Raw genomic sequence first — 26,027 nt, 5'->3', positions numbered from 1 at the left:
CTGGGTATAACATTAAACTAGCATTTAGCAGACGTCAGTAGGGTTTCAGCAAGTTACATTTCAGCCTGAGCCTTGTTAAAAGCTTTTTTAAAGGTGTTTCTAGAAAGATGTCTACTCAACACTCAAAGAAATCACCTAATACCCTTTGGGGGAGATGTACTAAAACTAGTGCACTCAGAATCTGGTGCAGGAAAAATTCTTATCCCTTTGGATTGTATAAATACATACTGCATGCCAGCACTACACCCTCTGTCAAGGATCCGGATATGACCAGAGACGTGTGGACTGACACAGGGAATAGCAGACTGCAGGAATGATGTAATAATATAATTTATTAAGAGCTTACACCAATATACAGAAACGCATCGTGCAACCAAAACCAAACCTTCAACTAATAAGTAGATGCTCAGGAACACAGGCATAGACAGAGCTGGAGAAGTAGAATGGTCAGGCAGGCCGGGTCAGGCTCATTTGGGCGGATAAGGTACAAAAGGAGCAGGCAGGAGAATGGTCAGGAATAGCCGGGTTTGGTGCAGGCAGAGTTCTGTCAGAGTCAGAGTCAAGCAGGGGGATCAGGCAGGTAGACAACAGGATGCAGATACAGGGGCTCATGGGAAAACACTAAGGCACTGCTTTCAGGCCTGGTTACTGCTTAAATACACCTCCTGCAATCAGCCTCAGGTGACGGCTTGATTGCAGGAGTGAGATCCTGGCTGCCGAAAAGCACCCCCTGGTGAGAACTGATACTGCAGCCCACACAGCAGGTGAGCCCCAGCACCACCAGCGGTGAGTACTTTCCTGACACCCTCACATTAGTTTTAAATACTCAAAGGGGTAGATTTACTAAAACTAGTGCACTCAGAATCTGGTGCAGCTGTGCATGGCAGCCAATCAGCTTCTGACATCAGCTTGTTAAATTAAGCTTTGACAATAAAACCTGGAAGCTGATTGGTTTCTATGCAGAGCTGCTCCAGATTTTGCACTCTCCAGTTTTAATAAATAACCCCTATGGGAGAACATTTTTTTTGTTTTTTGTTTTTTACCAATGATCCATGATCACAACTTAAATTTGCAGATCTTTCAAACAATATTTTCTCATTAACTTTTAAAATGTTAAACCAAAACACATTATTAGGCAACTGGACTAAAAGTGTAAAATACCATGACAATGTACAGATGTACCGTATTTTTATTTCAGAATTCAGTTGTTCACACGTATTACATATTTTCTGTCATTTCAAACTTTCAATGTTAGTTCACTTTTTAAGACATGATCATTTTTCAGAATTCAATATCAGGAACAGGCCAAGACATGATCATTTGTCAGATTCAGGAATCAACATTTGTCATAAAAGCTTGTGCTGTGTGAAAAGTAAACAGAAGATGTTGTACACTACATTTTGATGAGTTATTCTCCTCTTTGTGACAGTTATTGTAAAAGTTGAAAAACAGTCTTGTGTCTAAATAGCAGGAATAAAGCAGGGTCATTTTAGGGCTCGTTCACACTTGACTTATTTCTAACGCTTGCAAATGCCCCTATAGCATTTGACAGGCATTAGACAGGCATTTGGAAAGCATTTTTAATGCTACTCAAATGCTCCCCAAACGCCCTATGAGCGTTTTTTAGGTGTTTGATAGGCGTTTGCCATGCGTTAAAACAGCACCACAAATGCCTACATGAAGTTTAATGGTATTAATGCCCCGCAAATGCCTGCCAGGCATTTGAGGAGCATCACCATAGACTTGAATGGGAGGCTTCAACTCCCCCTGACTCGACATGAGGAGTCAATTTTGCCGCGACGCTAATGCTTCAGTGTGAACAGCACTGTGTGCTGCCATGTGTAGAATTTTCATAAGCGTTTGAGGAGTGTTAAAAACACTTCCCATATACCTGTCTAACACCTGCTAATAAAGCTAGTGAGAACTTAGTGTTTTAGGCACCAGTTCTTGGTGGCCATCAGTAGTCCGTGTTTTAGACTTCCAAGTTGAAGCTGAATAGTTAACTTGCAGGTAGCTCAGACTGTCAGGTCTCTACTGCTTTAAAAGCATTAATTTCCTGCAATAAAAGGCAGCATATGGTCACCTTTCCAGTGGCCAGTTTCTCCACTTCAGGTTACTTCCTCTGAAATCCTATGCCAGCCTTTCTCAACCAGGGTGCCCAGGCACCCTGGGGTGCCTTGAGGTTTCTTCAGAGGTGCCTTGGCAAATTGTCTAAAAATTGTCCAAAACTTGTATACAAGCCAGCGTGTGGAACAAGCCTGCCTTTTAGTAATACAAAGTCACAGGTTTTCATTGTGCACCATTATGACCTTCTAGCCACCGACATCCTGACAACCAAAGACATCATCAGTTGATAAGGTGGATGTCAGCTGCCTACACAGCATCCTAGTTTGACCCTCCCCTGCCCCTCTCTATCAGTGCTGGGGTCACATTAACTTGATGATGGAGAAAAACTGAGAGAGAAGAGACCAGTGCACAAAAGTGTATTTGCTTTGGAAGAAAAAATCCCCTCTAATGTTTGGTGTCCTACGTGTGTGTATGTTGCTGCGTTATATAAAACGATTAGAATAGTTTTTCACATTTTAGAATGGGGTGCCCTTTTAAAATTATGGACAGTCTTGAGGCACCCATGTTTAGAATGGGGTGCCTCAAGACTGTCTATAATTTTAAGGGTGCCTTGACTGAAAAAAGGTTGAGAAACACTGTCCTATGCCACTGCAGAATTCAGCACTGATGTAAGGATCTGAAGAAGGAAGCACACCCTGGGGAATGACAAAGGCACAGGGGAAATAGGAGAAATGATCTGCTGAAGATGTGAGTATATAATTTTACTGCAGAGGAGTAAAACCTTTAAAACTGTAGAGACTTAACAGAGTCTCCTCAATGGCTAAAAAAACAGGCTAATTTCAGCTGTGATTCAATTAAAAAGAAGCTGAAAAATATGATGACATTTATATTATTTTAAAATGCATTCCCTAATAAAATCAATATCTACAGTATCTATCTATCTGCAAGCAATGTTATGAGGTGGATTGCACAGTGATGTATTTCTTTGGTTTGAGTTAAAAAATTATGACCAAAGCTTTTTGGCCATGCTTCTCTTGTGGAGTGCATTTATTTTTGTTCTCCTGTGACCCAGAGTCAGCGAATAGTGGGCTATTGCCCATTGTTAGCTGACATCACAGAGCCATTCCATATTGCCAGACCATATTGGCAAGATCCACCCAACTGAATGATTGACAGCTGGCTCCTCTTCTCAGTGTGTGGCTGGTAGTTGAAGCCAGCTGTGCCCCCCCCACCCCACCCAGCACTCCAGTGAGCGCTGGAGGGGCAGAGTGGAGAGCAGTGACTGACAGTTACTGCTCTCTTTTCCGAACAGACCGAGAACTGAGTAATCAGTGGTCATGTGATACCTGGTGGCCCTTTAAGTGGGCTTTATTGCCTGGGATGCATCATAGTTTCTATATCATTTGACCACTGTGATTGGCTCTTACAGCAATCATATAATCAGAATCCCATCCCACTGGCTCCTGATCAGAAGCCTTGACTGAAAGCTGCCAGTGATCATTTCGCTCGATCAGTTTGCTGGGAGCGTGCCCTCAGTTCACTTTTAGCACACAATCTCTACAACCACAAACACATGCTTGCAGCAGAGCATTAACACCCATCTTTCTCCCCACCACATATATACGGAATGGGGTCAGCGAGAAGCTAACACGGATTTTAAGTAGATATTTAGGGATTTATTTATTAAAAGCAAATAGGCTGTTTACTGTGCATAGGAAGTTTCACTTTGCAAAAGAATTTTCTCTTAGTTTAGTGAATAATGGGATGTTCTGCGAACTTCCACAATCCAATCTTTTGCAAGCAAAAGTACTGTTTTTACTATTTAACTTGCATGTGATTGGGCATTCTTTGCAAAGTGAAGGGAAAATTCTCTTGAAAAGTGAACACCCTCCTTGCCTTTAGTAAATTAACCCTATAATGTCTCCTGGAGCCCAACAATCAAACCTCACACCATTCTTTATTATGGTTCATATTTATATTTGTGTTACATACAATTATTGAATCAATTTTATTGCAGTTAATACACAATATATTGATTTTTATTTCTTGTTCAGAAAAATATACGTGTATTTTAGAATTCTGTCTCTGTAAACTTTGCAAATTTTAAAATGTATCTTCTTACCTCTGCCTATAATTTCCCTGTGGTTTGAGATCTCTCATCTTAGGTTCAAGTCAGTGTAAACACTGCTTTATTTACCTTCATCTTGTATGTGTCTGTACTGCAAGTGTAGACAATGACTTAAAAGAATGAAGGCATTTATTCTACATATTTTTTAATTTAAGTCTGCTATATGCAAATAATAAACTCCTGTTTAGATCCACACTGCAGCTAAAGGACGCTGACAAAAACACATTTTAGTAGGGTAAAAAAGAGTAAGAGCTTCTAACAAAGTTTTTATTACTGGTCATGCTATCACAGGAACGGAAAGTGAGGAATAATCCCCCCAATAGGGTCACAAGCAGAAAAGAGATGACTTTACAGGTATTATGCTTCCACACTGTTATGCTGTCTATAGAAATTTGTGACCCCCCAATCACATGAGTGCATTTTACAGTACCAAACACTATTTATGTCTTCTGGCATTGAAACATTCCACACATCATTTGGAAAATATGCTCCTTCTTCTCGGCCCTTTTCTGCAGTTATGGTGCGTTTAAATTATAAAATGTTTACACTGGTCTGGGTCACATATGGGAGACTAGGTCAAAGGAAGCAGGATACCAGAATAAAGAGTTGCATAACATCCGACAGGACCCCTTAATATTGAAAACTGGAGGCCAGACTACTAGTAAGTTGTATTTCATGCTCAGGCACCTTACAAGGTATGCAGAAAAGCATAGACATCTGTTTATGTCTATGGGAAGTAGAAGTTGATAGCAGAAGTACTACAACTCTGTACTGACATGAACAGCTAACAGACTACCCCACATGTTTGTAAACAATGATATTAAAAGATAGGTGTATTTATATATATATAGAGAGAGAGAGAGAGAGAGAATGAATGATGTATGTATATATATATATATATATATATATATATATATATATACACACACAGTTGTGTTCAAAATAATAGCAGTCAGACATCACTAACCTGATCAATCACTGTTTTTGGTAGAAATGAGATTTCTATATGGCAAAAAATTTACTAGCAGGTGTAATAGAGTAATAGAAATCCAACAGACCCAACAGTCATGACATGCATGCTGCTGATTCTGTGTAATTGAATCACTAATTGAAAGGGGCATGTTCAAAATAATAGCAGTGTGGAGTTCTATTAGTGAGGTCATTCATTCTTTGAAAAACAGGTGGCAATTATTGCCCTTATTTAAGGAAGGAAGGCAGCAAATGTTGTACATGCTGGTTACAGTGCAATTGCAATTCTGAGGAAAATGGGTCGTTCCAGACATTGTTCAGAAAAACAGCGTACCTTGATTAAAAAGTTGATTGGAGAGGGGAAAACATATAAAGAAGTGCAGAAAATGATAGGCTGCTCAGCTAAAATGATCGCAAATGCTTTAAAATGGCAACCAAAACCTGAAAGACGTGGAAGAAAGTGAAAAACTACCATTCAAATGAATAGAAGAATAGCCAAAATGGCAAGGACTCAGCCAACAATCAGCTCCAGGAAGATCAAAGAAGGTCAAAAGTTACCTGTGAGTACTGTTACAATTAGAAGACGCCTATGTGGAGCCAAGCTATCTGCAAGAAGCCCCCGCAAAGTCCCACTGTTGAAAAAAAGACGTGCTGAAGAGGTTACAATATGCCAAAGAGCACATTGACTGGTATAAAGAGAAATGACGCAACATTTTGTGGACTGATGAAAGTAAGATTGTTCTTTTGGTTCTAGTGGCTGGACGCAGTTTGTCAGATGACCCCCAAACACTGAATTCAAGCCACAGTACACTGTGAAGACAGTGAAGCATGGTGGTGCAAGCATTATGATATGAGGATGTTTCTCATACTACGGTGTTGGGCCTATTTATCACATACCAGGGATCATGGATCAGTTTGAATACATCAGAATACTTGAAGAGGTCATGCTGCCTTATGCTGAAGAGGAAATGCCCTTGAAATGGGTGTTCCAACAAGACAACGACCCCAAACACACCAGTAAACGTGCAACATCTTGGTTCCAGACCAACAAGATTGACGTTATGGAGTGGCCAGCCCAATCCTCGGATCTTAATCCAATGGAAAACTTGTGGGGTGACATCAAAAATGCAGTTTCTGAGGCAAAACCAAGAAATAGAGAAGAACTGCGGAATGTAGTCCAATCATCCTGGGCTGGAATACCTGTTCACAGGTGCCAGACGTTGGTTGACTCCATGCAACACAGATGTACAGCAGTTCTCAGAAACAGTGCTTATACAACTAAATATTAATTAAGCGATTCAAAGGAAAGCAAAATCTTCAAACATTTTTCAGTTTATATAGTGAATGTTTGAGTTTGTAAAGAAGAATACAAAGACCTCTATTTTTTGAACAGTCTAATATTCACTTTTCTTCATTTTTTTAGTGGAACAACACAAATTTGATATATTTTTCTTCATGTTTTGATTTGGAATAGAATGTGTAGTTTTCCCAATGCATTTGTGTGTATGGAAATAAAAGCTATTAGAAGTATTTTGAGCTTTATTCACTTTTTTCAACACCCTGCTATTATTTTGAACACAACTGTATATATATATATATATATATATATGTAAAAAGGAAGGGGGGGGTGTTATGAGCGCTTGGATACAGTGTAAGCAGCTAGCATAAAGGCACGACCTCTCAACCTCCAAAATGAATCTGTTAAAAAATGAAACGCTATGAGTAGGGGTATGTAATAGATACTCAGAAAACCAAAAAGATATAAATATATAAGTGCTGTGTACAGCTTTAGTACAACAATAATTGTAAAACGTCTGTTATCGTGACTCTAGAATGTGCACATAGTGATATATATTCTGTAGGGTATCAGATCCCGTGACGTGATGATACACCGTCCAAACATAAAGGTGAATAGCAGTGACTCCCGTGCTCGTAAGTGAAAATACTATGCACTAACCAGATAGCGCACACAACTGCGCCTTTGAGTTGTCAGACCACTTCTGGTCCTCTGGAACTAGAAGGGCAAGAATCAGGTGATCATCTGGCAAACCAGCAGCACGACAGGTGATCAGCATGTCATCTACTCCAATTGTAGTTATTCATCCATCCAGCAGGGAGTCATAGCTCAGCCATCCAGTATGGTTTCCTCACAGTGATAGGTATGGGGCACCGAAATAGGAATCCACCTTGAAAGGAGGGGCTCGTAATGTAGCGAGCCCAAACAGAGACTTTGATAGTGCAGTATTTTTAAATCTTTATTGGTATCCTAGTAAAGTAGATGTGAACTCACATTCATTATGGAATACAGCAGTAATAAAGATGGCCGCCGGCCTCTGCATGACTCGAACAGCGTGACGTCACTGGCTAGCCTCCAGTATATATATATATATGACACATTTTCTGTTCATCCAACATCTGCAATACTAATTCTTCTTCTAAATTGCTGTGAAATTTTGCATGCACTTAAAATGATGCAATGGAAAATTAAAAATAATTAACAATGAGTTTTGTTACAGGTTTTATTAAAAATACAAATACAGAGCTGACTGAATCCAGTTTTGCCACCAAACATCTTTCCTTTGGAACAGCATGTATTCCCCTAATAAAAAAAGGATTGAGAGTTCAAGGGTAACTTACACTGAATAATTTATCCTGCATTGATATGTCGGGTCCCTTGATTTGGGTCCCTTGACAGCTTACTACTGATTTTTCATTTTACAATTAGCAACACTTAGATGTGGTCTATGGCTTTTGTTTGAGTATGTGTTTGCAGAGCTTCCATCTTTTGATCAAGCAAAAAATAACATATGCTCTTACAGATAATATTACTCTTGTGCACAACACTTTCATAGCTTTGAAACCAATAAGAGCACAATGGTGGTTTAGTGATTAGTACTGTTGTATTTTGACAGCTTCATGCAAACTAGTGTGTATGAATGTACGTTTCTCATGCACTGGCATGGGTATCATTTGGGATTTTGAGATTGCTTTTGTAGTACTAAATCCTACCAGTAAATAAATTAGCTCCCGTCTGTACTGTATGTGTTTGTGCATTATTACTACAGGACCTCTGGTAGGGGCATTGCACCACATATTCAGCTGAGAGGTGACTGCTGTAAATGGGTCAGTGTTTGTTAGTAAATGTGCCTTTTGCAATATGTCAGAGTTACATATAAATGAATAATAATAATCTTTTGAGCATTTTTTTTAAATATAACTAAATATTCCTTGACAGCATTTATATCTAGAAAAGTGAACTTTCTTTTAGTCTAGCTTGTCACACTGCCAACACTGTGTGGGTACTAGCTCTTTAGTACATGAATTGTATTGTATTAATTATGTTGTTGAGACAGTGCTGATTTTGTCTCCTCCATGCCTTTGGCAGCAAATAAAAACAGTGATTAGTCAAGTTCATTTTGTTATTAAATACAATCTCCTTTGATTTACATTGTTTTTCCTAGCTGAGCTCTATTAACCAACATTTTTCTCAGTTCCAGTGCAGCTGCACAGTTGTATAAAAATCAGCTCTTGCATCTAAGGAGGGAGTTTCCAAACTATATTGAATGACTGTAATCAGCATATTTGAACTGCCGATATTGGGGGTAAAGAGAGTAACCTCTTCATTACTTGAATATAGTGAATCAAAATCTAAATTACATGTACTTCGGAAATAGTGACCATTTGACCTTTCATTTTTTGGTTAGGTCAACACGTTCACTATAAAAAAGAAGGGGGGGGGGCACAGAGCAGCCTTTATGTAAGTGAATTGCAAGCCGTTGCTGAGAAAGCATAGGAAAAGTCATCAAACTCTCTAGGAAGAGATAAGGGTTAGTTCAGAAATTGTACTCTTTTGCTGCATTTATGTTCTTTTTTGCACTTTTAGCTGCTGCCCCATCCTTGCAGACATGTTCTTTGCTTGTTTGTTTTTTTCTGGGGGGGGGGGGGGATTTGCAGCAAAGTTTACAATAAAAATGGATTTTGTTGCAAGAACTGGTATTTTGAGGTTTTCTTTTGAGGTTATATTGTTTTTTATATTTGTTTATAGGGCCTTTACTTTAGGGTAAATTGTTTTTTTTTCTCTCTTTTTTTGCTGCAAGGCCTCCTTTTAAAAAATGTTTTTTTGTATCAGGGGTACTATTTAGGCATGTTCAAAGTAGGAATTGTTACTGATCAGCTGTACTTAAAGTTGCCTTTTGTGCACAGGGTGCCACTGCATTGTTTGAAAGAAAAAAAAATGCAAGAACAATTTGCACATAAACCACCTCACAAGATATCACTTACATTTATTGCTCCCCTTATCCCCATGAATAGAAAAAAACATTTGGCATACACCAGTTAGGTCTACTATCCTTAATGAAAACTGTCCAGATGCTGGGCAATTTTACACTGCTGTATCCTCTGTAGTATTTGAATTTCGATAATAAAACCCCAGGCTGTGCTTTTTTGTGTCTAGTAAATTTTAGCCTTTCCTTGCTCATTAAAATTGTTCTGCTGCTGACCAACTTTACACACATGTTTAATCTGCAGTCTCCTAATTTATGTAGTAAAATGCCCAACCAGTGTTTTTTGTCCTAGGAAGTTTAGGCCTAGCCTTGCTGTGTCATCTGTGGCATCTTTATTTTTGTAGCAAACCTTCTGACTACTTTTTTTCTATATTGTATTTCAGCCAATTATCCATATCCTGATGCTGGTTAATTTCCCACTGCTATGTCTTCTGTGGTCTACTCATTCTCAATGAACTTGAAGTTCCAACTTGAAGAAGTTGGCCAGCAGTAGGACAGTTTTGCATCAGTGAAAACATGGACAATCACAGCAAACTTACCTGGTTGGAGGCCAGAGATGAAAAGAGGTTTCCCTTTCACCGTTGGTCCAGACACCCCAGGAATATAGCACAGGGAGTAAGAGGGCAAAGAATGGCAGGGATACCAGATGTTCAGTCCATAGGAGCTCTCTTATGAAGGCAGGCTTGACTATAAGGTGCTCATTGAGACTGTCAGGAAGGTCCCTGGGAAGAGGTAGACCAGAAGGCAGTTGGCTGGGACACTGGAACTCACAACAGGCTGGAAGTGTGGTCTAGGTGTGCTATGTAAGTGAGGAGACAGCCAGGCAGGGTATCAGATATTACTATTATTGTTATTACATCGAGTTTATATAGTGCCAAAGGGTTTGCTCAGCGCTGTACAATAGAGGGGGGGGACAATACATGAAACAGTACAGTAACAACAAACAGCACACGAGTGGTTAGAGGGCCCTACTCTTTCGAGCTTACAATCTAGATAGAGTTGTGCTCAAGAGGCAAACCAAAGTCAAACCTGAAGGTCAACAATCCATAGTCAGGACCTAGCCATGGTTAAATTGGGATTCAACAGAGACATGCCATGGTCAGGAACAAGCTGAAGTCAAACTGTGAATCAAGAAAGACAAGCACTGGTCAGGAACTAATCAAGGTCAATAGCAGGAAGAACAGGCCAGAGACATATCCAAGGGCAGGATGGGCAGCAACCGGTAAGCAGATCTCCAGAACAAGTTCAGGGTTCAAGTTGAGTGGTACAAGCTGAAGACCATTCAGCAACTTCCTGGCTCAGCTATGTTCCCTAAATAGGTCATCTGGTTCCAAAACAGGAATTAGGCACACATGCCCACATGTGTCTGTATGTGTATATGTTTGCGCAGCATGCCTGCGTGAACTAATGTGCTTGTGTGAATTAGCATGTTTGCATAAATGTGTGTGCACACACAAACAGTGGGAAATTACCATTTTTATCTGCATTGAAGCACAAGCACATTGTCTTTTTGATCTTGTCCTGACAAAACTAGTGGGACATTTCTATCTGCTGGTCAAAGTGGGTCGATTATCTTTTGATGAAAAAGCATGTGTTGCTATTAAAGCTACATTATACATTTTTTTTTAACTGAAATTAGTCAGATTAGGGTTATGATGCTATATATAAGCCACTTTAATGGTAAAAGAAAAAATAAAACTGAAAGCCTTTATTGTTGTTGCAAAAGCATTTAACAAAAGTTTGCCAAAATCAATTCTACAGCCAGTTATACTCTGCCGGTTTATGCTGTAACTTAGAATGTCTGTGAAAATTGTACTGTTTTGTAACACCATGTACAGTTTTAAGGCAACCTCCAAAAATTTTATTTAAAGGATGTGTGTATTTGTGACTCTCTCCCTGTTGTATGGTATTTTTTTTTCAGTGGGATTTACGTCTAAGCTCCTGTTCACACTGATACGACTTATAATGTAATTTGACAGTTGAAATAGCATGATGAGGCGCACCCAATGATCGGCAATGGAACCGTTCTAATTTTTTTTATATTATTTGAAAAGTAGTTCCTGCACTACTTTTGGTGATTTCGGGTGCAATTTGCATAGACATATGTGCATTAAATCTCAAAGATGTCTGACAAGTCGCACCTGAAGTCGCACTAACAATCGACTTTGAAATCATGGGACCTCACTTTAAAAATCGTATTCAGTGTGAATCCAGGCTAAGTATGGGTTTACCCAATATCAAACAAGATTCTCTAAACCCCTGGAAAATCAAACTTTGGCAAACTGGTGCTGGGCAGATTTGCCCAGGTTAAATTTGCAGAGGGCCTCCTGATAAATTTGGTTCGAAGTTTAGTAAACCCAAGTTATGCAGCAAATCCCAAGTCTATGGAGGTGAATCTTGCTGTTGATTTCCGGACATTTTTTCACTTATAAGTGAAAAAGGGCATGAGGAGCTGGATATTGTTATAGGGCACATTTAACAAAGCAAACATTTTAAAAAAATTGTACAATGGGAAGAGTGTCTATTTGATGTGGCTTTGAGGGCCACATAGAGAAACACCAATCCTTTAAATTACACATTGGGGACATGTCTTCAAGCTGTATGCAGTGTAATTAAATAGTATGATTTTCATGGACAGCACCAGCAATGCTGTATTCTGCCATCACATATTTTGGATATGTAACTGTTTTTTAACTTTTACAGTTAACCTAGTTTAAATACAGCATCAGCACCCCAATCTGATTCATTTCATCATTTCAAAAAGAGCTTCTTTATATAGTTTTAGTCACATGAAATAGATGGCTTGGATTGGCCAGTGGAAGTAGCAACCACAAAAGATCTGAAATATATAGGAAACTTTCATCTTAAAAAAAGAATGCTAAAGCCATTAAATGCATACAAATTGGCTAGTGGAACATAAGTTTAATAATAAAACTTGTTAGCTTCTTTTTTCACAACACCACACAGCACTGTCTTGAATGTTGAATCAAATCACAAAACACAGTGCACAAATACACTTCAAAATCACACTCACCATTCCCTTGAACCTTCTCTGATCATCATATTCCCAATTACTCCCAAGATGTTCAACTTATATGCTTTGAGTTTGTGTTTGTTAGAAATGGAACAGCATCAAGACAGTATGCAAACACTTAAAGAGGCAGTCAAAATTGCACTATATTATCTGAGCGACAATATCCACAAATATTGTACAGTGGTTGTGGACTATGTAAGCAGCTTGGTTAGACAACAAAATCAGAGAGACAGACATGGCAGGTTTTATCTTGAAATAAAATCCATTATCTGAGAGACAATGGCCACAAATATTGCACAGAGGCTGGACAGTATATACAGTAAACAGCTTACTTGGGCCAAATTATAAGAGGGTGGAACATTACAGGTTTATATTGAAATAAAATATAAAGTGTTGCTTTTATGAGAAACAATTGTCACAAATATTGTACAATGGCTGTACAGTATTTAAACAGCTTGTTTAGACCACAATATAATAGACAAACCAGTTTTTATTTTGAAATAAAAATTAAACTGTATGATCTAAAAGACAAAAGCCAGTGCCTGGCCAATATGTATGTAGCTTGGATGTCCTGCAATTAAGAGAAAGAAACAAAGCTGGTTTTATCTCAAAGCAGAAATTAGATTGTGTTATCTAGAGGACAAAAGCCACAAATATTGCATATTGGCTGAACAGTATGTAATTAGCTTTTTTAGGGTGCCCCACATCAAATGCTTTTGTGCACACTGAAAATAGACAAAGAGTACCTTTAAGCACTTCATTAAAATAGTCATTGAATGCTAAACAACCAGCAAGTGTTGAGGCAATGCACACTTTGTAATGTATAATATAGTGTATAGTGCAGAAGTGTGTAACAAGCATTGCAGGGTTGGGGGGTGTAATGCAAAGACTGCAGGGGTCAGGAGTACTTAATGAACAGAGACCTATGGTCAGATGTACATATCATAGAGAGTTCTGGGTCTAGGAGTGCATAACACAGTGCAGGATCATGAATACCTAATTCACATAGTGCAGGAGTCAGGAGTATGTACTGCATTGAGTGCAGGGGACAGGAAAATGAGATGCACAAAATGCAGAGGACAAGGTGTATAATGCACAGAGTGAAGGGGTGAGATGTGTGTAACACATCATGTGTAGGGGTTAGGGAAGTATAACACATGGACTGCACCTATGTGGGATGTGTAACACAAAAAGTGGAGGGGCTAGGAGTGTGTCACGCATAGTGTGCGGGCTCAGAAATGTGTAAGGCAAGATTGCAAGCACTAGGCATGTGTAATGCACAGAGTGCAGGGGTCAGTGGTACATAATTCACAAAGAGTGCAAAGATCAGGAGCCTGTAACACACAGAGGGCAGGGATAAGAGTGTATTACACAGAGTATGGGTGTCAGGGGTGTGTCATTCAAGGAGTGCAGGGATCAGGAGAGTTTCATGCACAGAAAGCAAGTGTCAGAAGAGTGTAAAGTGTATAAAGTGTCAATGATGTGTAGCACAGAGAGTGAAGGGGTCAAGAGTGTAACACAGAGAGGGCACAGTTAAGAGTGTATAACACAGAGTGCAGCTGTCAACAGTCACATTGCATGGGTCAACTATGTGTCATGCACAGAACGCAAGGGTCAGAAGTGTGTAACACAAGAGCACAAGTGTCAAGGATGTGTAATGCCCAAAGTGCAGGGGTCAGGGGGTTTGTAATACACAGAGTGTAGGGGTCATTGATACATAACACAGACTGCAGGGTTCAGGAGCATATGATGCAGAAAGTGCAAGAGTCAGGAGTATGTAATGCACAGGTTTGGAGTGTATAACAAAGAGAGTGCAGCTGTGTGCAGGTGTCAGGGGTGTGATACATATGGAGCTTATGGGTCAGGGATGTGTCATGCACAGAGAGCAAGTGTCAAGAATGTGTAATGCATAGAGTTTGGGGGTCAGTGGTACATAATGCACAGACTGCAGGGTCAGGAGTACATAACACACAAGTTATAGGGGAAAGGGATGGAAAAAAAACTCTGCAAGCAATACTTTCCCCAACATTCCCCTCAATCCCAAAACATTCCAGCAATAATCTGCACTCTCACACCCCATCACATACTCCCTCTGCAAGCCAAAATATTCCCCCCAAAAGTGCATACATTCCCTTTCTCTCTCAGTATAAATCTCCTCTTTCTACTGCAACTCTCCTTCCAACCACAAATCATCACCCCTCTAAAACTTCCCTTCCAGCACAAGTCTTCCCTCCATCCCAAAGTATCTCCACTTAACACAAGTCTTCATCCCTACTATCTCTCCTCTCAGTCCCTTGCTAGGACCCCAAGAACTTCACCACCTTCTGAACTTACCAGGTCTCAGATGCATTGCGGTGGACAAGTAGACTTCTCGTAGGCTTCCCTTCAAATTGTGTCATGTGAAAAACCACAGCTGAGGAGGAGCATATGAAAGATTGCATCAGCTCTGAATTCTATTGACAGGCAACTCCATGGGGAGAGATGTGGCGTCAGAATCTAGGACACCCAGGAGTGCCCAGTGCAAGAAATGCCCCTAAGTCTGACTAAGGACCTCCTAGAAGTCAGGATACTTAAGGGTGGCTTCACACTGCCCTGCTTTGCTTTTGCTAAAGTGCAGCTATCCCCCGGTTTTCATGTTGGTAAGCCATGGACCTATAGGTCCTGCTGTTTTGGTGTGGTTTCAGAAAGCACACCAATACTCCTGCATGCTGTATTTTTGGTGCACTTTTGGAAAGCACACTAAAACTGTGGGACATTATAGAATTCTATGGGAAAGCACAGCTAACCTACAAGAAACCTGTGGGTTAGCTGCACTTTGTCCAAAGTCCAATGGGACCACACTGGGGCAGTGTAAAACCACTCTTAGGATAAACCACTGCATCACCAGATTGGGGAAATGTTCCAGGCAAAGTACATGTATGATTTATTTTTCCAGGAAAAATGTGGTCAGCATGTTAATGCTGTTGTCACACATGACCTTGCCTGGCTGAAGATGGTATGGGGTTTTGGCAATGACATGGGGGTCATTTGGGGGCATTTTATACAGCAACTGTGGAATAGTCAGCCTGGGAAACGATGTTACTGGAGACAGCTGAGTGAGAGTGTAAGAGTATTCTGCAGAGGTCCAAGTCTTTACTTAACCCTCCTTAGTGTGGCATCCTGACCCTCTTCCCAACTCCATGTGATGTGGTTAAGCTACTGAAACCCCTTCTGAGACTCCCCTACCAGTCACTAGAGGCATGTGGTACTAAAATGGCTGGAACGTTTAGCATTGATGATATGCTGCAGACAGAGACTGCATACCATAGCAGTGCTGAACAATGAACCTTATGTTAAGCTGAAAGGAAAGCCAAAAGAAGGGTTAAATACCCAGAACAACCAATCACATTTGTATATTTTCCTGTTTCTGTATGTTGTAGATATTACCTAGTCATTACATATTGTTGTATTGTGCTACAATACAATGGTGGCCTTTCTTCTACCCACACAATGCTGTAAACATAAACCTGTACTGTATACCTGCTGAGAATGACATGTCACTTTGAGCTCAGTGCCTTTTGCAATTCACACCTGAAAAGAGAGAGATCACCTGTTACCATGTAAGTTTACTTTTCATTCTACTGTGTTCGTCATAATTTTAATGAGCAGTAGAAAAATGACAGCTCCATTCTGATTAGTTATTACAAGCAGTACCACATATTGCTTTCTTTCAGTTTTATGTGTGATGCCTCCTTGAATATCCAGCTACAGAAAAATCCATCATAGAGAGGCAGAGTTTAAAAAAAAATCCCTGCATGCTGTATCAATTTATAATTCCTTCACTGTGTACAGTTTATTTATGCAGCTTGTGGATAAATAAGTATCTAATATATTTAAAAAAAAATTAAAAAGCACGTTGTCACCTGCAAAAAGATTTTGATATTATGTAAATCACTGGCTAATTAAATTTCCCATAGGGCCATCTATCCACCTGCTGCTTGAACATGATTTTTTCCCACCTTTAAAAATATGCAGTGACAAATGACATATTCTCTTGCAGGCTCTTAATCATACACTACACTGCTTATATATTTGTTCCTAAGCTTTTGCCTTGAGTTATATTAAATTAAAGGCAATGCTTTTCACAGGCTATTTAACTTTTTGATTAGACAGCATTTTTTAATGCTTGCCTTCAAGTTCTATCATTTAAAGATTTATTTAGAAAGTATTTCTTTGGTTATCCTGACATTTAATGGTTTAGATTTTTGCAAGCAACTTATATTTAAAGATAATTTTGCAAGTTAAGCAGTAGAAATCTTATACCATATTAAAGACTTAGTGGACAGAGGTGAGGGTTACTTTGCCTACAGCTATAACCATTTAGGATTAGGAAAATATGGAATATATAATATGACTTCTTACAATAAAATGTTATTTTCCCTGCAGCTGACATGCCACTTTTATGCACAATGTTCCTCCGATGCTAAACTGTACTTTGCATCTGGGCAGATGTATCTGGTCCAACATACACTGAAATAACAATGTTAGATGTGCAGTATATACTGTATAGCTCCAAGCTGTTCCTCTTTTGAACCTAAAAGTGTATGTCTTGGCAAAATATATCTAAAAAGCACATTTCTTTATACTGTATCCCTTTAAAAACACTACAAAAACAGTAAAATACTTTGTTGATCCTGTAAGGTTTCCAGGCAGTCCCCACCATTCTGTGCACTTTACTTCTGCTGCATTGAAAACCCAAATAGTATTGTCAGCCCTTCTCAAATTTGTTAGACTATAGTACACCTCTCCCTCTTCTCATCTCCATAAAGGCAGTTCAGCAGAAAAGAACTGGCAAGGGCTACATGTTCTTTCCACTAGGCATAGCTGTTGCAGATGGTGCAGGCCTACATTTAAATGTCAGTGATAACATGCATGCACAGTAGTGTCTTTGGGATAAGCCAAAATGGTGCAGGTTTGTTGACACCTAGGTCACTTGTGCATTGGGGTGCTATTTCTAATAAATGGTATTGCAGCATGCTGTACAGAATACCATGTGTTACAGACCATTGAGGTAATGTGCTGTAAAACAAACATTACTGCAATGCACAGGTCTGAAGGGGGCACTTTCAAATAACTACATTATAAGGAACCCATTTCATGCTAAACTAAACTCCTTTGCATAAACCTTAGCTCAGCAGATGATGTAGTCCAAGAGCTTACACTACAATGGGTGATATTTAGTTAAAGAAGCCTACCTGCAGGCTTACAAGCTTCTCCATTTGAGCTTATAAAGAACCCAGTACTCCTGGAATGTTGCACATTGACATTGCACCTCCCTGCCACCCAGCACCTCTGATACTGGATTCCCCATTTTGCACCTCTGACTCTAAAGTGCTATGGCTTTAGTGCTACACACTTGCACCGCTGACACAGAACCTCCCTTCACCCTTGAAACTGCTGCACGTTGCACATTGACATTGCACCTCCCTGCCACCCAGCACCTCTGATACTGGATTCCCCATTTTGCACCTCTGATTCTGAAGTGCTATGGCTTTAGCACTACACACTTGCACCGCTGACACAGAACCTCCCTGCACCCTTGAAACTGAACCCCAACACCCCAGGACACTACAATTTTCTTCACACCAGCACCTTTCTTCCAATCAGTAACATTGTCAATGCATACTTCACCACTGCTCCCCCTACCTTCGCTCTCTTTTTTGTCACCTTTGCAGGGACATGCAAAGAGGAGATGATGCCAATCCTGGAACTTCTGGGCATTCTGCTTACTCAGCATGTAGTTCCCCCCTTTTGGTGATATAACCCCCCCTTCCCCACCTCAGCCTCCAAATGCAGATAATCTCCCAGAGATTCAAAATATTTACTTCAACTGTTGGGAAACCTGGAAGATGACCCTCAAAACTTGGTGTCTCCAGTTTTCTGGGTGATTTGACTGCAATGTCTCTATAGCCAGAAAGTTTTTCCTCCAGCATCCAGGGACACTGTTATTGAATGTCTTTCTGGGGGAGGAGGTGCACACTTCTGGCCTGAGAAAAGAAGATAAATTGTTATTATAAAACCACCCCTCCAATACTATGGAACCATTCCAGTGCTCAAGTCATCTTTAAGTCAAACATCCTAATTTATTGTTTTTAATAATTTTATTTTGAAGGTAAGCATTTGTATTTGAAATGCAACACCGCTATTTGTCACACCTTCCTCCTAATTTCTATATCAAGCTGGAATGAAGGGGGAAATACTCCATTAACTCCATTTTAACAATACTATCCATAACACATAAAGCTATGTGTGTAATTCTCTAACATAAAAGCATTTTGTGAATAGAGTCCAATCTTTAATAAAAGTGTCCATATGTAAAATCTTAAGTAAAATATAAAATTAACAAATGTAAAAACAATAAATTTAAACTTCTTTATAATCTACAGCTCTGAAAACATTTCCAGAGACAGTATATCCACTGTTCTCCAAGACAAAACAAAACCACTGTATAAACATCCACCTTCCATCGGGTGTGTGCCATAGAAACTCATTAGAAATATATAACTTTAAACATAATCAAGTCTCCAATAAATTGTCCTTTTCTAAGCCAACCTTTGAAATATGTCTCTATATTATTCCTAAATGGCCAATTAAGAATAGATAAAAGAAAATTCCCAATAGTGTGATACTGTTGTATTGCTACCCCCGCATTGACTGCTGATTTAACTGGTTCTATCTCAAACAGTACAGAGGCCACCAGACAGCTAAGCAACAGTCCATTCACTCTGGCTACAGTAAACAGTCCAGGGGTTGTCTTTTTAAGATTTATTGCTTGAAGAACTTGAAACAGGAAAGGCAATGGGGCATGAGAGATTCCAAAAAAACAATTAGCAACAACAGTTAGAGGACAATCTTGTCCCAAAGTAAATGTGAATACTGAGTAACTGATAGCTGAGGACCATTGGGGGGGGGGGGCACTACTGACATCTGGTTAACCTGTTCCAATGTATAGTTGCTGGTACCCAGTGCTATCTTTGGGACACTACTCAGACACAGGGATCACTTTTCTCAGGGGTCACTACTCACAAGTCCCCAGGGCATCTGCCCCTTTACAGCGTCTTCCAGACACCACTCAATGAGATAAACAATTTTTCTCCAGTCTAGATCTCTTGAAGAAAGCTTGCAGTCAGATCCAGTCCACTTCTACACCCCAGCACTGCAGCTCCTGAAACCCTGCACAACAGCAACTGAATCCTTAAACTACCTCAGGGGCAACGGCCTCCACACCCCCACCAGGCTAGAAACTCTCTTTCCTGGGGAAAAACAATTCCTTCAGGGCTGCCCAACCACCATCTGGGCACACCTCTACAGGGATTGGCTAGGTCCTGATCAATTTTCAGACTGTTCAGATATTTGAATTCCCTCCCTAAGCTCTAGAACCTTTTTCTAGAGGCAGGGGGATGCAATCAAACTCTCAGCCTGTGAATCCCTGAACAGTCCAGACCAAGCAATCCTGTTCCCTTGTTTATCAGGAGGAGCCCAAAAACTAAATTTACCTAAGAACCTAACTAGAAGCTTGCTAAATTGTTTAAAACATTTATTAAAAGTTTAAACCAACCAAACCGATCTCACATTTTCATCATAAACACAGCATGAATCAATGTCCATATTCTACCAAATCCCTTTTATCCTCAGTCCCCTTTTCCCTGTCAGATGTGTACACACAGATCCAAACTGGTTGACAGGTGGTCTACCATTACTATTGAGCCTCTTTTCTAGTTATACCCACCAGAACTCTTCATTCACCTCTCTCCATTTTGAACTGAGAGAATCTGGGAGCCCCACAACATCACCATCAGTGCACCTTCGAAAGGGCCTAGTGACAGAGCAGCAACAAGCTAGTAGAATGCTGAGGTGCAAAGTATGTACAAGAGCAGTGAGGTGCTATATTAGTTGAACACAAAGAGAAGCAGTCACTCCCAGCGCTCAGAGGTCCTCCACAGTGAGAACACCCGAAATGCTAGGTAGATGCAGCCCTCCACAGATGGGGGAATCCAATGTGGAACTACAAAAAAAAAAAAACAAGAGGGTGCAAGCACCAAGTGCATCCTCTTCTATGAGGAAGGGGGTGCACCGCTAATGCATTTCAGGGGGCACAGCACAGCAGGGTGTTGTTAGAGCACACATATTCTGCACGGGCAAGGCGTCCTCTGGTTTATCAGCGTTTACCAGCTTTTAGATGTTATACTTATGTGAGTATTCATTTTTAGCAGTTTTGCACCCTCTTATAAATTTTGGTAATGCACTAGGTGCTTGTGCCTTCCTGTGTGTTTGTTTTTTTGGCTGTGTTAGATGGCCTGGAGGACCAAGGGAAAAGGCCTGAACTGAACATAATTTATGTTTGTGTTGATAGTGGAAACCCCTGCCTAGGAAACTGATTTTTCTGTCTGAATTGTTCCAACAAGTCCTTATACAGAATTTATAGTATATAAATGATGATCCTATGATCCTATCTAACTAGCACTCTGAGATGCTTTTCATATAAACCCATTCCACCAAATTTGTTGTCTTTTATTGAAATAATCACCTCAATGATAATTGGGAAATTAAACAGATGGGAAAAATTCACATTTGTCCTGTAATTCCAACCCAACTGATGCCTGGAACACGATCCCTTCTGAGACATTGGTCACAACATCTCTGTCAAATGTGATGATCACTGACAAGCCACAATAGTCTGAACATCAATTGCAAAACAAAGAAGTGTAAATAGTATAAGGGACAGGTGTCAAAATATAATTTATTAAATTACACAGTATAAAAAAACGTAAATGTAAACTCCAACCTAAAATTATCCCATGGAGTGATTAAAATGTTGTGGCGTTGTTAGTCCCTGACTGCTCTACATAAGAACAGCAGCATAAATCAAATAATTATGTCAATAAGCGAATAAGGCAAGACAACGGCAAAATACTGAAGTTTAAAGCATGACAGCATGAATGTTACAGCTTTACAATGTGCAAATGATCCATGTCAGCATGCAACATAGATAAGCATGACGCCAAACAAAATACTCACAGGCAGATTCATCTATACTAGCACCTTTGCTACATTCTATAAATCACCATGTAACAGGAGCCAGTACAGACACTTTCCCCTTCTCTGCTTCCTACTCTGCTGTTTGAATGGGGGGAGGGGGGGAGTAAGCTTAGTATTAAGAAACACAGGATCTTAGAAAATTGCAAGGCAGATGGCAGATTTCCTCAACCGGTCACCTACTGTAGCATTTCTTTTCTGGTGGCAGGTGGAGGGCAGGATGTGATTGAATACCTGCTAAGGAAACCCACCTGATGATCCATGTTGGAAATACACCATAGAGTATGGCAGAGGAGCCATGCCAGAATGCCTTGTTCTAGTGCTGTTCTGTGTGGTCTAAACTCACAAAATTCTTCAGCTCAGTTCCTTGCACAGAGTTAGGACATGCTTTAGTGCAGCTGTTCTCAACCTGTGGGTCACGACCCCTTTGGGGGTCGAACGACCCTTTCACAAGTGTCGCCTAAGACCATTGGAAACGCATATTTCCGATGGTCTTAGGAACCGAGACACCGCTCCTCTATCCGTCTCCAGGCGGGTCCGCCCACATGCAGATCCGCCCACATACGAGTACCCGGTGTGATGACATCATCACACCAACGCCATCACATACACACGGTACAAATACAGGTGTATGTGACAGGGTTGGCGCCATAATGTACTTATGTGGGCCAGTCACACATGTGTAAAGAGCAGCTACTGTGTAGAAAGCAGCTGCTGTGTTGAAAGCAGCAGTATTGGAGGTAAAACGACACTTCATGAAATGCTTCAAGACAAAATTTTATTTATTTGTAATTATAAATAAATATTTCACAATATATAATTACATATTGTTTTTGTGATTAATCACTATGCTTTAATTATGTTCAGTTTGTAACAATGAAAATACATCCTGCATATAAGATATTTATATTACGATTCATAATAGTAGCAAAATTACAGTTATGAAGTAGCAACGAAAATAATTTTATGTTTGGGGGTCACCACAACCTGAGGAACTGTATTAAAGGGTCGCGGCATTAGGAAGGTCGAGAACCACTGCTTTAGTGAATGAACCAGGGGAAGCTCCCAGCAGCCCGGGGACCCAACAGACAGACTCAAAAGCTGTAGTTTCAGGGCCAGATTCAGAAAGAACCCAGGTATGCTTGTCTACAGTTTGCCAGAAGGCACCAGGGAATCTCCAAAGGTAGCTGAAATTTTTGGTTTTAAACCCCAACTCTGGGATAAAACCTAATCACCATGAAAAAGCCCCATCTAAAAGCCGTTTTTAATTACTTGTAGCCAGGTCACATGACGATTCAGTCCTGAGTCTTCACATGGACATGGACATGGGTGTCCATGTCAGTGCCTGCCTGACATACACACTTTCTATTGGATGGGATGTGGTGGGGTCTTCTCAGAAGAGAGAGGATAACAATGTCATCAGAGGGGCAGCAGTGGACCAGTGATCTCTGGGGAGCATTACAATGGATCATTGGTCTTCCCACCCCGAAACAGTAGCATTGGGGGACCCAGATGAGTATATCTTACTTCAAAAATGTGCACCCATTCAGCTACACCCATTGTAAGAGGGGAGGTGAGCGTGCATTTTTACCATTAGTGGATGCCCTCTTGTCACTTTTTTGCACATATCACTCAAGTCCATGGGAGTTTATATTTTGGAATATATGGTGAATTATACCCAGCTTGGACATTTTAGTGTGATTAGACGTGTTTATATTAGAGTGATTTTTTACATGTACTGTATGTACACTGCATGTGTGATCTATAATTTGCAGCTTAGGCATGCTGGTATATCTGTTGGTTACTAGTGTGATTTATCATTATACTTTATATATTTGCACTGCACGTGTTTTTGTGTTTTCACTTTGTACATATTGGTATACTAGTTTGGTTTATTTCATTATCAATATGATTTTTAAACTGCATGTGCAGTATAGGTGATTTGTAAGAGTGTTGTTTATGTATCTTTGACATTATATGTATTTTTTCACCATTTGTTAGGTAGGTAGCACGTATTGTGGTCCAATTTGGTTTAATTGGACAATTCACGATCACCTGTGCATCGGACATTCAGTCCAGAGAGGTGGGTCTGTTTTTTAGTTTGGTGCATTTACTGCACACACACTGTGTATAATGATGTTTTGAGGTTCACCAATTGATGCATGTTCATTTGATTACTCATTATTTTCTGTCATCTATCTCATTCACTTTATTAACACTTGATAGTTGTATCTTGTTTTCAGTATATATGTTTATATATGCATTTATGTATGATTATATGAGATTATTTTGCACGTTTAGAAATTTTTTTCACAGGTAGTAGCGCCACATCGTTTTTTGCATTATATTTATTTATAATCAGGTATATGATTGGATGTTGGCAGCTTATTTAGATTGTATAGTTTAGGCTTAAAAGCGCAGGAGGTTCACATATAACAAAAAATCAGTACCTTGGATAGAGGCAAGTGCACAGTATAGAAGGACATTGTTTGTTCATTGTTCATGTCAGAGGATTACAACCACTTTAATAACTCATATAGGGTTTTGCATTCCTTTGATTTTCACCTTTTCACAAAAAGACACAATTAAATACTTACAAACATTTGTTATTTATTAATATTAACACAGTTTTATCTTTCAGAGTTAGTCAGAATTCTGGAAGCTATGTTGTATTTGTATTTGCTAATAGTGATTTTAGTGTATTTTTATTGAAAATAAAGATGCAATAACATGATCATAAAACAATAAAACGTATGGTAATGAAAGTACATGTAGTATTCTCTAGTGAATTGCCCCTATAATATTTCATTTTAACTTCAAAGAACAGTACTTTGAGCATAATGAATTTCAGACAAATTTAAGTGCAGTGTGAAGGTATGAAATGACAACTACCCATTACTCTTAGCAAATTTAATTATTAAACTCTTTGTTACATTTTTTATTCCTTGTTACATGATTTTCTTCATGGCTAAACTCAAATGTTAATGCCTTAGTTCATGTCTATTTTAGTCTATATAATATTTATGTGATAGCATACAATGGCTTTTTTGACAGCCAGTTTGCATACTATTGGGCTCCATTTATGAAGCAGTATCAACCACTGTAAGAAATGCGGTAAAATACTGCTCAGAATTCTTCAAATTTTTGTGGGCATTCACAAAAAAAGCTACTAAAATACCACATGCTGTATTTTTTTTTTTTTTTAAATAAGCGGTATTTATCTAATTAAACCATGCAGTATTTTATCTCATCTGATATCCAATGGGATGGATACAGTGGAGAAGAACTAGAACACTATTCAGTTTTTATTGCTAATAAAGAGGTAAAATAGTTTAAGCCATAGAAATATGCCAACTCATTAAGTCAGTGCAGTCCCTGGAGCAGATGTATTAATACAAAGAAAAAAAAAGGTGACTAGAATACCAGTCAAAGGGAAGCTGCTTTCTCAGGACACACGTGGTGTATCAAAAACAACTAAGGTAAATACAAAATATCTTTCTAAATGTCAAATACTGAATGAACATTTTATCACAAATCACACACATAAATAAATGCCCTTCTTCCACCATAAAAAATTACAATGTTGTCTTTTTTATTGGTGGAAAAAGGACATTTACATATGTGTGTGATTTTTTATACTATTTTCATTCAGTATTTGACAGTTAGAAAGATATTTTGTATTTACTTGAAGTACAACTAAAGCAAAAACTTTTTTTTAGTTTTGGATAGTGTGAATAGGTATTAGAACACCTATTAGGTTTTTATTGCTGTCTGTGCCCCCATTAGGGAGATTCACCCTCTCTATTTGTCCTGTTTACCATTATCATTGAAAGTGAAATGATAAGTAATAGAGAGGGACATCTTCCAATGGGGAAACAGATGGCAAAAAAGTAATCATTTGAGTGGAACCCACCAAATACTGGGATAAAGTACCTAAACTGTATCCTAAAAATAGGTGATGTTGTCCCTTTAGGACGTGGCCAGGAAGTTATGGCCAGTGGCCTCTCACAACCAAATATTCTGGGTGTACTCCTCCTCCCGATCTCTGTCTGAAACTGGTGATGTCAAAGGCTATTCAGGACTTAGCAATGACTATTCTCTAGGGAACTGATGATGTCAGTGGTGACTTATGACCCAGGAATGATGATTTCTCACAGAACTGGTGATGTCAACAGTGATTGAGGACCTGGCAATGATGATCTCTGACAGCTGTGATCTCTGGTTAGATGTGGCAGAAGATTCTCTCTCTTTCTCTAGTGACTACCTCTCAGCTCCCCATGAGCTTGCCCAGAACCACAGGGCTCCTTCCCTTTCCTGCTGCAGCTCCCCAGTCTTCTGAGACTTGAAGTCCTGTCAAATCTGTGTCTTCATAGGAAGATGCATCCTGATGATTACATTTCCCATACTCCCAGATAGTTCCCAGCAGTCCTCTTTTCTCCCAAGCTGCACAGCAACAAATCACACTGTCCCC

The sequence above is a fragment of the Staurois parvus genome, unplaced genomic scaffold (assembly GCF_062004578.1).
Source record: "Staurois parvus isolate SC_StPar_1 unplaced genomic scaffold, SC_StPar_1.0 ptg000561l, whole genome shotgun sequence".
In the NCBI taxonomy this organism is placed as follows: domain Eukaryota; kingdom Metazoa; phylum Chordata; class Amphibia; order Anura; family Ranidae; genus Staurois; species Staurois parvus.
The sequence above is the reverse complement of the archived record's forward strand: the minus strand, read 5'-3'. Positions refer to the sequence as shown.